At 52.7% G+C, this 12,458-nt stretch overlaps 1 protein-coding gene across 3 annotated transcripts in view; it reads right to left on the bottom strand.

Moving 5' to 3' along the window:
- The window catches only part of AGPAT1 (1-acylglycerol-3-phosphate O-acyltransferase 1), a 136,464-nt gene extending 124,379 nt beyond the window's left edge, over window positions 1-12,085 (bottom strand). The window contains exons 1-2 of one of the 3 annotated variants that reach the window (XM_082263880.1): window positions 12,038-12,085; window positions 5,412-5,468 (exon numbers count right to left, since the gene is read on the bottom strand). The gene's annotated coding sequence lies outside the window, so the exon portion shown is untranslated. Of the gene's footprint in view, window positions 1-5,411; window positions 5,469-11,653; window positions 11,781-11,927; window positions 12,000-12,037 lie in introns of those variants that run through there. The other 2 variants (XM_082263881.1, XM_082263879.1) reach the window with 2 other exon arrangements.
- Between the last annotated feature and the right edge of the window lie 373 nt (window positions 12,086-12,458).

The following is a 12,458-nucleotide window of genomic DNA, read 5'->3' as shown; positions in this document are numbered from 1 at the left end:
ATGTGCAGGATGCTTCTAACATACCCTACTGACACCCTTTGGACTGACATAAAGGGAGGCTTCAATTTTTTAAACCTAATTACATATTATGACACGTGACAGAGCTCAGGATATTGCAATGGCTACTCTTTATATAGCTTGTAATTAGTATTTGTGCTTCAGCAGTATTTGAATTGGAGGGAGTTTCCAAAAATTGTTCTCACAGAGAGGCCCTTTAGAGACTTTGCCCGCCACTGTATCTGGGGGTATCAGGAGTCCTGGTAACCCCTATACTGCCAGCATCAAAAATATGGTGAAATGTTTCCCTGCCATCTGTGAGATGAGAGATTTACCAACCTGCTGGGAAATGTCTGAGATATTGAGCTATCAAAGATGAGAAATGGTCATTGTCACCTCTTGGGGTAGCCTCATCCATCGTGACCCTCGCCAAGAGTTGTGCCAGGTTATCAGATCAGGGAATAGACAGAGCCGTGTATGGCCACTCATGATAAGATAGTCCAATGGCGTGTCCTAATCCATGCATTGCGTACGTGCATTGTACACAGGGGCCCCCTCTGCACTCACTGCACACATTTGGGATTAGATACAGAAAGCGCTCCTCGCCATGACGCCACCCTTGGAGCTACAGCACTTGTCACTTGGGCTGCAGTTTAAAGGAGATCTGTGTATGCTGCCATTGCACCTGATCCCCTTCAGGGGACGACAACATGTTAAATAGGTAAGCATGTCCTCACCAGCCCCCACAAACAATACTAAACAGTAAAAATGTATTTATAAAACCTAGTAAAGCCAAGTAATAGTATGCAGTCTAAAGCTTATTATACACGGCTCAAATGTTGTCTGATTCCTGTGAATTGTGCGAAATTCAAATTGTGGGTGACCCTGCTGACACCAACCGACACAACAAACGCCAATTAAAAAAATCGAAGAAGCTGGGCAAGAAAAATATGTCATCTGAACCAGCGCTGTATTTTGGGCCTAGGCCAACAAGGCCCAGGCCTAGGGCGGCACTTTGCAGGGGGGCAGCGCAAAAGCCACCCCCCCACCTGAGACTCTATTGGCCACTGGTTGCTAGAGCCGCCTCTCTCACCCCCCCTCTCTCACCCCCCCTCTCTCGCTCTCACTCACCCTCTCTCACCCCCCCTCTCTCTCGCTCTCTCACCCCTCCTCTCTCTCTCCCTCCCCTCTCTCATCCCCCTTTCTCATCCCCCCTCCCTCTCTCTCTTTCTCTCTCACCCTCCTCTCTCTTATCCCCCCTCTCTCTCTCTCTCTCATCCCCCTTTCTCATCTCCCCTCCCTCTCTCTCTTTCTCTCTCACCCTCCTCTCTCTTATCCCCTCTCTCTCTCATCCCCCTTTCTCATCTCCCCTCCCTCTCTCTCTTTCTCTCTCACCCTCCTCTCTCTCATCCCCTCTCTCTCTCTATCCCCCTCCCTCTCCCTCTTTCTCTCTCATCCCCCCCTCTCTCTCTCTCATCCCCCTCTTTCATCCTCCCTCTCTATTCCCCCCTCTATCTCATCCCCCCACTCTATCCCACCTCTCTCTCACACCCCCCTCTCTCTCTCTCTCTCTCTCTCTTTCTCACCCCCCCCCATTCTCTCTCTCATCCCCCCTCTCACTCTCCCTCACCCCCTCTCTCTCTCCCTCACCCACCCCCTCTCTCTCTCTCTCTCCAACCCCCTCTCACCCCCCCTCTTGTGAGATCTCAGGGGTTCATGCTGGGACTTGTAGTCCTTCAATTTTGGAGGGAGTCACATCTGTTAAAAAAGAAGTGGGGCAAATTTACATAGGAGGGGGGGGGGGGGCACCCAATTTTAGTCTTGCCTAGGGCAGCACAAAACCAAAATACACCACTGATCTGAACAGTGACTTGGGCCAGTCAATCATCTGCAGCCATTGTACGGGCGTTCTGACTGCCACGGGTGCCAGCTGTCAGAATACAATAGACGGTACCGGGAGATTCCTCCATCCACGGCATTTAGCATGGATGGGGGAATCAATGGAACAAGAGCAATCTTTAGGTGTATGGCCAGCTTTAAGGTCTGAGAGGCAAATTACAAAATCCATCAACTATTGGTTGAACTGGATGGACTTGAGCGTTGATCGCATGCAATTGTTCACATGAGTATTTACATGTGATCAGCGTCACTAAATGAGCCTGGACACCGATGGTTTGCATCCAGGGCTGCTGACTCTGTCCACATACACACTGGACACCTCTGAGTGTCCAATGTCTATACAACCATGCCATAGAGCGGTGTAGAGCCGAGTCCTAAAGCGTTAAACCCAAACCCAAAAAATGTATTATATTACAGCTTACCAGTTATTAAATGTGGTGGCTGCATTTGTGGTTTTTTTTTAGGCTTTTTTCCCTTCTGGGGACACTATACTATTGGGGACACTCACTATTGGGGACACTATACTATTGGGGACACTATACTATTGGGAACACTCACTATTGGGGGCACTATACTATTGGGGACACTCACTATTGGGGACACTATACTATTGGGGACACTCACTATTGGGGGCACTATACTATTGGGAACACTCACTATTGGGGGCACTATACTTTTGGGGACACTATACTATTGGGGACACTCACTATTGGGGACACTATACTGTTGGGGACACCATACTATTGGGGACACCATACTATTGGGGACACTCACTATTGGGGACACTATACTATTGGGGACATTATACTATTGGGAACACTCACTATTGTGGACACTCGCTATTGGGGACACTATACTATTGGGGACACTCACTATTGGGGACACTCACTATTGGGATACTCGCTATTGGGGACACTCACTATTGGGGACACTATACTGTTGGGGACACTCGCTATTGGGGACACTATGCTATTGGGGACACTATACTATTGGGGACACTATACTATTGGGGACACTCACTATTGGGATACTCACTATTGGGGACACTCACTATTGGGGGCACTATACTATTGGGAACACTCACTATTGGGGGCACTACACTATTGGGGACACTCACTATTGGGGACACTCACTATTGGGGACACTATACTATTGGGGACACTCACTATTGGGGACACTATACTATTGGGGACACTCACTATTGGGGACACTATACTATTGGGGACACTCACTATTGGGGACACTATACTATTGGGGACACTCACTATTGGGGACACTATACTATTGGGAACAGTTTGTTTGTTTTGTTTGAACTTTGTTTGGTTTTTACCAAAAACAGGCCAGTAATGCCCTTCCTGTATTAGTGAGACACGACTCTGTATGAATGAGCACAAGAGGCACAGCAGCACTGTCAGTCTGGGGGGGTGGTAAATGTATTAGCAGATTTAAATACACTAACAAATTAAAGCTAAACTCCAGCTCCTACTTTATAACCGGTTACAGCAATCTGTATTTTTGCTTTTGGGATAAAGGCTTTGCATGAATAAATAAAAGTCAATCATTTTATTCACCCCTGCCAGTGTTAAGTGGTTTGTCTCATCCATGTAAACTGATACCTTCTGCTAGAGAGCTTGTGAATAACAACAGATTTGCTGGCTTGATCACCAGATGAAAATAGCCTAAGCCTAAGAAAGGAAACGAATGCAGCCACCACATCTAAGAATTGGTGAGCTGCAATATATGAAATGTCTGCTTTTGTGTTTAATACGGCTTTAGGGAAGTAGGGCCCAACTCATGATCTTACACACAGGCCCACGGAATTCACACACTGGGGCTGATTAACTAAAGGCAAATCCACTGTGAATTACAAGTGCAGTCTCTGTAGATCTGAGGGGAAGATGTGAAATGAGGGGAAGCTCTGCTGATTTCTATCATCCAATCATGTGCAAGCAAAAATGCTGGTTTTTATTTTCCTTGCATGACCCCTCAGATCTACAGCGACTGCTCTCCCTAGTGCATTTGCACTGCAGTGCACTTGTAGTGCACAGTGGATTTGCCTTTAGTAAATAAACCCCACTGACTTTGGGGGGGGGGGGCAGACTTTGACCAGAGGGAGTAGAAATTGCCCCAACATCAATGCCCCATCATTGGTCTTAATGGGAGCAATAGTGCCCGATTATCGGTATCAATGGAAGAATACTACCCCATCGATGGTGTCAGTAGGGTACATGGTGCCCTATCATTGGTGTCAGTTGGTGAAATAGTGCCCCATCATTGGTGTCAGTAGGGGGATTGGTGCCCCATCATTGGTGTCAGTAGGGGGATTGGTGCCCCATCATTGGTGTCAGTAGGGGAAACATGCCCTATCATTGGTGTCAGTAGGGTACATGGTGCCCTATCATTGGTGTCAGTTGGTGAAATAGTGCCCCATCATTGGTGTCAATGGAAGAATACTACCCCATTAAAGGTGTCAGTAGGGTGAATGGTGCCCTATCATTGGTGTCAGTTGGTGAAATAGTGCCCCATTATTGGTGTCAGTTGGTGAAATAGTGCCCCATTATTGGTGTCAATGGAAGAATACTACCCCATTGATGGTGTCAGTAGGGTACATGGTGCCCCATTATTGGTGTCAGTTGGTGAAATAGTGCCCCATCATTGGTGTCAGTTGGTGAAATAGTGCCCCATCATTGGTGTCAATGGACGAATACTACCCCATTGATGGTGTCAGTAGGGGAAATGGTGCCCCATCATTGGTGTCAGTTGGTGAATTAGTGCCCCATCATTGGTGTCAGTTTTATGAAATAATGCCCCATTATTGGTATCAATGGAAGAATACTACCCCATTGATGGTGTCAGTAGGGGGAATGGTGCCCCATCATTGGTGTCAGTTGGTGAAATAGTGCCCCATCTTTGGTGTCAGTAGGGGAAATGGTGCCCTATCATTGGTGTCAGCAGGGGAAACGGTGCCCTATCATTGGTGTCAGTTGGTGAAATAGTGCCCCATTATTGGTATCAATGGAAGAATACTACCCCATTGACGGTGTCAGTAGGGGGAATGGTGCCCCATCTTTGGTGTCAGTTGGTGAAATAATGCCACAAGGGCCAGATAAAGGCAAGCAAAGGGCCACATCCAGCCCCCAAGCCGCAGCTTGGAGACCACTGATCTACAGGTTTTCTCATACAATTGATGCAATAGATGACACAACATCTGCATGGATTAATCTATACACACATATACAGGATGTACTAATCTATATATAGATGACATTCTGTTATTAGGAAAACAATAATGATGTAAAATAATAAACACAGAAACCCGGCACATAAACAGAACTGTCAGGAAAATGTCATTTCTGGTTTTCAGATCCTAAACATAGCACGGTGGCGGGTTTCTGTTGCATGCCATCTGGTGTGCCCCTCCCCCCCTCCTCTGTTATCCCCCCCCCATCATATAAGATGATAGAATTTACAGATACGCAGCAGTCTTGCCCACTCCTGCGGCCACCATGACTAACCTGAAGACAGAGGGTCCCGGCCAGGCGTCAGCTCTTCCTGCTGCGGATCAGCGATGCCTGGGATGAGAGAAGAGAGAGGATTGGAGGCAATGATGATCCAGCCCCTGATACATTGTAGACTCCTACAGTGATGTATGGCTGTAGAGGGTGACACCGTGCTCTAACACTGACACACATCCCCCCCCCCCTTCCCTCTCCTCCCTGTGTAGATGATCCCCCCCCCCCTCCACTTCCTCCCTCTGCCCCCTCCCCCCCAGTACCATCCACCCTCCCCTCCCCATAATCTGACAGCTGGCTCTGTCTGTGCCCAGGGGCTTCACTTTCCCCAGAAACCTGGACCCAGATGAGTCACTGTCCCTTCCCCTGCCAACCCAGGGCCTCTGACTGCTAAGAGTGCCACAGCAGATAAAGAAGAACTACAATTACCAGCATGACCCGCCTGATCCACAGGAGCTACACTGTGCCAGCATCTCCACATCTACAAATGCCACAGCAGATAAAGAAGAACTACAAGTACCAGCATGACCCGCCTGATCCAGAGGAGCTACACTGTGCCAGCATCTCCACATCTACAAATGCCACAGCAGACATTCCACCACTGCTGTCTGGGCACACTGGGTGGTGAGGTCCCTCAATTGGACTCATCAGTCCTTGTAGTTCCTCATCAGGGTATGCTGGCTCTTGAAGTTCCCAAGCAAGGCATGCTGGATTTTCTAGTTCCCCAGCTGGGCGTGTTGGCTAAAATACTTCTGCATCAGGGCATCCTGGCCCTTGTAGTTCCTCGTGGTTATATTCCATGGTATGTTGGCTCAAATACTTCTGCATCAGGGCATGCTGGCCCTTGTAGTTCATCAGGAGAGCACACTGTGGTTATATTCCATGGTATGTTGGCTCAAATCCTTCTGCCTCAGGGCATTCTGGTCCTTGTAGTTCCTCAAGAGAGCACACTGTGGTTATATTCCATGGTATGTTGGCTTCTGCGTCAGGGCATGCTGGCCCTTGTAGTTCCTCAGGAGAGCACACTGTGGTTATATTCCATGGTATGTTGGCTCAAATGCTTCTGCATCAGGGCATGCTGGCCCTTGTAGTTCCTCAGGAGAGCATACCGTGGTTATAGTACATGGTATGTTGGCTCAACTACTTCTGCATCAGGGCATGCTGGGCCTTGTAGTTCCCCAGCAGAGCACACTGTGGTTATATTCCATGGTATGTTGGCTCAAATGCTTCTGCATCAGGGCATGCTGGCCCTTGTAGTTCCTCAGCGGGGTACACCAGCCCACGTAGTTGCTGAATAAGACATGCAGGTCCAGGCTGTTGCTTAGCAGGTTGTAGTCCCAAAGCAAGGTGCGCTCACACATGTAGTTCCTCAGCAGGGCGGTCTGGCCCAAATACATGATAGAAACATGCCGGCTTTTGTAGTTCCTCGAGGGCCCAATATAGTTATGTTGCATGGTCTGCTGGCTCTTGACTTTCCCAAGCAAGGTACTCTGGTTTTTGTAGTTCTTCAACAAGGACACACTAGTCCTTGTAGATCCTCAACAAGGTGTGAGACATGTAGTTATCGCTTGGCAGGGAAAAGTCTTGCACTTGCTTAACACTGCATGCTGGCTCTTGTAGTCCCTCAAAAGAATAAACAATGCATGCTGGCTCTTGTAGTTCCCAAGCAAGGTACTCTGGGTTTTGCGGTTCCTCAGCAGGGCACACTGACCCAAATACTTCTTTATCAGAACATGCTGGCTCTTGTAGTTCCCCAGCAGGGCACATCAGACCAGATATTTGCTCAAAAGCACTTGCTGGCTCTTGTAGTTCCTCAGAAGGAAACACTGGCTCTTGCAGGTCTCATAAACAGCACTGGTGCCAATTGTAGTTCCTCAACACTGGATGCTGGCTTATGCAGTTCCTCAACAGGGTGAGCTGGCTCTTGTAGATGCACAACACTGCATGCTGGCTCTTGTAGTTCCTCAAGCCTGCAAGCTTGCTCATGTACAGTAGTTCCTCAACAAGGCATGTCGGTTCTTGCAGTTCCTCAACAGGACACACTGGCTCCTATAGTTTCTCAACAGGGCACTCTGGCTCTTGTAGTTCCTCAATACTGTATGCTGGCTCCCGTAGTTACTCAACACCGTATTCTGGCTCCTATAGTTCCTAAACACTGTATGCTGGCTCCTGTAGTTCCTCAACATCATAAGCTGGCTCCTGTAGTTCCTCAACACCATATGCTGGCTCTTGTAGTTCCACAACAGGGCACTCTGGCTCCTATAGTTCCTCAACATCGTATGTTGGCTCTTGTAGTTCCTCAGCAGGGCACCTTGGCTCCTGTAGTTCCTCAACACCGTATGCTGGCTCTTGTAGTTCCTCAACAGCGTATGCTGGCTCTTGTAGTTCCTTAACAGGTCACGTTGACTCCTGTAGTTCCTCAACAAGGCACGCTGGCTCTTGTAGTTCCTCAACAGGGCACGCTGGCTCTTGTAATCCCTCAACAGGGAGCATTGGTTCCAATAGTTCCTCAACAGGGGACGCTGGCTCTTGTAGTTCCTCAACAGGGTGCACTGGCTTCTATAATTCCTTCAACAGGGCAAGCTGGCTCTTGCAGTTCCTCACCAGGGCATGCAAGCTGGCTCTTGTTGTTCCTCAACACTGTATGCTGGCTCTTGTAGTTCCTCAACAGGGCACCTGCCTTTTCCCAGCTGGGTGTCCTAAACAGACGTAGACCTGCCTATCACACATAACCAATCTCCCCAACTTTCTGCACCCCCCCCCCCCCCCCCCCAGACTCACAACCACCCGCTCCCCTCCACCTCCACCCTCCAATCATTGAAGTTTTCTGTAGTTCTCTTGAAACCCCCCCATGCCAGTCCTAGTCTTCTGTCCCTCGCCCTCCTCTCCTCCGTATGCCAGTCCTAGTCTTCTGTCACTCGCCCTCCTCTCCTCCGTATGCCAGTCCTAGTCTTCTGTCATTCGCCCCCCATGCCAGTCCTAGTCTTCTGTCCCTCGCCCTCCTCTCCTCCGTATGATAGTCCTAGTCTTCTGTCACTCGCCCCCCATGCCAGTCCTAGTCTTCTGTCACTCGCTCTCCTCTCCCCCCCATGCCAGTCCTAGTCTTCTGTCCCTCGCCCTCCTCTCCTCCGTATGCCAGTCCTAGTCTTCTGTCCCTCCCCCTCCTCTCCCCCCATGCCAGTCCTAGTCTTCTGTCCCTCGCCCTCCTCTCCTCCGTATGCCAGTCCTAGTCTTCTGTCACTCGCCCTCCTCTCCTCCGTATGCCAGTCCTAGTCTTCTGTCATTCGCCCCCCATGCCAGTCCTAGTCTTCTGTCCCTCGCCCTCCTCTCCTCCGTATGATAGTCCTAGTCTTCTGTCACTCGCCCCCCATGCCAGTCCTAGTCTTCTGTCACTCGCTCTCCTCTCCCCCCCATGCCAGTCCTAGTCTTCTGTCCCTCGCCCTCCTCTCCTCCGTATGCCAGTCCTAGTCTTCTGTCCCTCCCCCTCCTCTCCCCCCATGCCAGTCCTAGTCTTCTGTCGTTCGCCCTCCTACCTCCCCGTGCCAGTCCTAGTCTTCTGTCGCTCGCCCTCCTACCTCCCCGTGCCAGTCCTAGTCTTCTGTCACTCGCCCTCCTCTCCCCCCCATGCCAGTCCTAGTCTTCTGTCCCTCGCCCTCCTCTCCTCCGTATGCCAGTCCTAGTCTTCTGTCCCTCCCCCTCCTCTCCCCCCATGCCAGTCCTAGTCTTCTGTCGTTCGCCCTCCTACCTCCCCGTGCCAGTCCTAGTCTTCTGTCGCTCGCCCTCCCCCCCCCCCCCCATGCCAGTCCTAGTCTTCTGTCCCTCGCCCTCCTCTCCTCCGTATGCCAGTCCTAGTCTTCTGTCCCTCCCCCTCCTCTCCCCCCATGCCAGTCCTAGTCTTCTGTCGTTCGCCCTCCTACCTCCCCGTGCCAGTCCTAGTCTTCTGTCGCTCGCCCTCCTCTCCTCCCCAATGCCAGTCCTAGTCTTCTGTCGCTCGCCCTCCTCTCCTCCCCATGCCAGTCCTAGTCTTCTGTCCCTCGCCCTCCCCCTCCCCCCCATGCCAGTCCTAGTCTTCTGTCCCTCGCCCTCTCCCCCCCCCCCCATGCCAGTCCTAGTCATCTGTCGCTCACCCTCCTCTCCCCTCCATGCCAGTCCTAGTCTTCTGTCCCTCGCCCTCTCCCCCCCCCATGCCAGTCCTAGTCTTCTGTCGCTCACCCTCCTCTCCCCTCCATGCCAGTCCTAGTCTTCTGTCGCTCGCCCTCCTCTCACCCCTATGCCAGTCCTAGTCTTCTGTCGCTCGTCCTCCTATTCCCCCCCCCCCCATGCCAGTCCTAGTCTTCTGTCGCTCACCCTCCCCCCCCATGCCAGACCTAGTCTTCTGTCGCTCGCCCTCCTCTCACCCCTATGCCAGTCCTAGTCTTCTGTCATCACCCCCCCCCCATGCCAGTCCTAGTCTTCTGTCGCTGGTCCCCCTATCCCCCCCCATGCCAGTCCTAGTTTTCTGTCGCTCACCCCCCCCCCCATGCCAGTCCTAGTCTTGTGTCGCTCGCCCTCCTCTCACCCATATGCCAGTCCTAGTCTTCTGTCGCTCGCCCTCCTCTCACCCCCCTATGCCAGTCCTAGTCTTCTGTCCCTCGCCCTCCTCTCACCCCTATGCCAGTCCTAGTCTTCTGTCCCTCGCCCTCCTCTCCCCCCCCCCCATGCCAGTCCTAGTCTTCTGTCGCTCGTCCTCCTATCCCCCCCCCCCCATGCCAGTCCTAGTCTTCTGTCCCTCGCCCTCCTCTCCTCCGTATGCCAGTCCTAGTCTTCTGTCACTCGCCCTCCTCTCCTCCGTATGCCAGTCCTAGTCTTCTGTCATTCGCCCCCCATGCCAGTCCTAGTCTTCTGTCCCTCGCCCTCCTCTCCTCCGTATGATAGTCCTAGTCTTCTGTCACTCGCCCCCCGTGCCAGTCCTAGTCTTCTGTCACTCGCCCCCCGTGCCAGTCCTAGTCTTCTGTCACTCGCTCTCCTCTCCCCCCCATGCCAGTCCTAGTCTTCTGTCCCTCGCCCTCCTCTCCTCCGTATGCCAGTCCTAGTCTTCTGTCCCTCCCCCTCCTCTCCCCCCATGCCAGTCCTAGTCTTCTGTCGTTCGCCCTCCTACCTCCCCGTGCCAGTCCTAGTCTTCTGTCGCTCGCCCTCCCCCCCCCCCCCATGCCAGTCCTAGTCTTCTGTCCCTCGCCCTCCTCTCCTCCGTATGCCAGTCCTAGTCTTCTGTCCCTCCCCCTCCTCTCCCCCCATGCCAGTCCTAGTCTTCTGTCGTTCGCCCTCCTACCTCCCCGTGCCAGTCCTAGTCTTCTTTCGCTCGCCCTCCCCCCCCCAATGCCAGTCCTAGTCTTCTGTCGCTCGCCCTCCTCTCCTCCCCATGCCAGTCCTAGTCTTCTGTCCCTCGCCCTCCCCCTCCCCCCCATGCCAGTCCTAGTCTTCTGTCCCTCGCCCTCTCCCCCCCCCCCCCATGCCAGTCCTAGTCATCTGTCGCTCACCCTCCTCTCCCCTCCATGCCAGTCCTAGTCTTCTGTCCCTCGCCCTCTCCCCCCCCCATGCCAGTCCTAGTCTTCTGTCGCTCGCCCTCCTCTCACCCCTATGCCAGTCCTAGTCTTCTGTCGCTCTTCCTCCTATTCCCCCCCCCCCCATGCCAGTCCTAGTCTTCTGTCGCTCACCCTCCCCCCCCCATGCCAGTCCTAGTCTTCTGTCGCTCGCCCTCCTCTCACCCCTATGCCAGTCCTAGTCTTCTGTCATCACCCCCCCCCCCCCATGCCAGTCCTAGTCTTCTGTCGCTGGTCCCCCTATCCCCCCCCATGCCAGTCCTAGTTTTCTGTCGCTCACCCCCCCCCCCATGCCAGTCCTAGTCTTGTGTCGCTCGCCCTCCTCTCACCCATATGCCAGTCCTAGTCTTCTGTCGCTCGCCCTCCTCTCACCCCCCTATGCCAGTCCTAGTCTTCTGTCCCTCGCCCTCCTCTCACCCCTATGCCAGTCCTAGTCTTCTGTCCCTCGCCCTCCTCTCCCCCCCCCCATGCCAGTCCTAGTCTTCTGTCGCTCGTCCTCCTATCCCCCCCCCCCCCCATGCCAGTCCTAGTCTTCTGTCGCTCACCCTCCTATCCCCCCCCCCCCCCATGCCAGTCCTAGTCTTCTGTTACTCGCCCTCCTCTCCCCCCTCCATGATGCTGACATAACGGTCAGAACCAAACACCAAAGATTAACCCATTACTAACTGGATAAATGGTGTGACGGCAGACCAAGGGGCCCCCCCCCAGAGGTCCAGCGCAGAAGGTGGGGTCCAGTTCCAGGAGCAGCGATCTTCGGGGGCCCAGGCAGGTAGAGGATGTATGGAGGGAGGGGGGAGGGGATGGCCAGGGATGGCAGGAAAAGGAGAAGAGATCAGAATACATACAATGATAGCACAGGCAGGGAAAAGGAGGGAAAGGGGGCAGTGGAGGGAGAGCAGGGAGGGGTCTGGGGGGAGAAGAATGGAGCCAGAAAACCCACCACACAAATACAAGGGAAGAAATCAGAAGGATGCAAGACGTGGCTTAAAGGGGAAACCCCCAGCTGAGCAGAGGAGGAGGAGGAGGGGATCATAGAGAGCCCTGCGATACCCAATGCTGTGTGCAGATGGATGAAGAGGCACAGTCACCAAGGGGGAGGAGCCAAGCACAGCACAGCATTCTGGGAAGAGTAGTTTGGTGGCTTTGGTCCTTCCTGCAAGACATTGTGGTCCCTGATCTTTGCTGTTCTTAGTCTCTAATGCACTCTGATCCCTATCTGCTCTGATCCCTGCTGCTCTGATCCCTGCTGCTCTGATCCCTACTGCTCTGATCCCTGCTGCTCTGATCCCTACTGCTCTGATCCCTGCTGCTCTGATCCCTACTGCTCTGATCCCTACTGCTCTGATCCCTGCTGCTCTGATCCCTACTGCTCTGATCCCTGCTGCTCTGATCCCTATCTGCTCTGATCCCTATCTGCTCTGATCCCTACTGCTCTGATCCCTATCTGCTCTGATCCCTACTGCTCTGATCC

This window comes from Pelophylax lessonae (assembly GCF_965119305.1).
Source record: "Pelophylax lessonae genome assembly, chromosome: 7".
NCBI classification, from domain to species: domain Eukaryota; kingdom Metazoa; phylum Chordata; class Amphibia; order Anura; family Ranidae; genus Pelophylax; species Pelophylax lessonae.
Note: the sequence above shows the minus strand (reverse complement) of the source record. Positions and strands in the feature narration are given on the sequence as shown.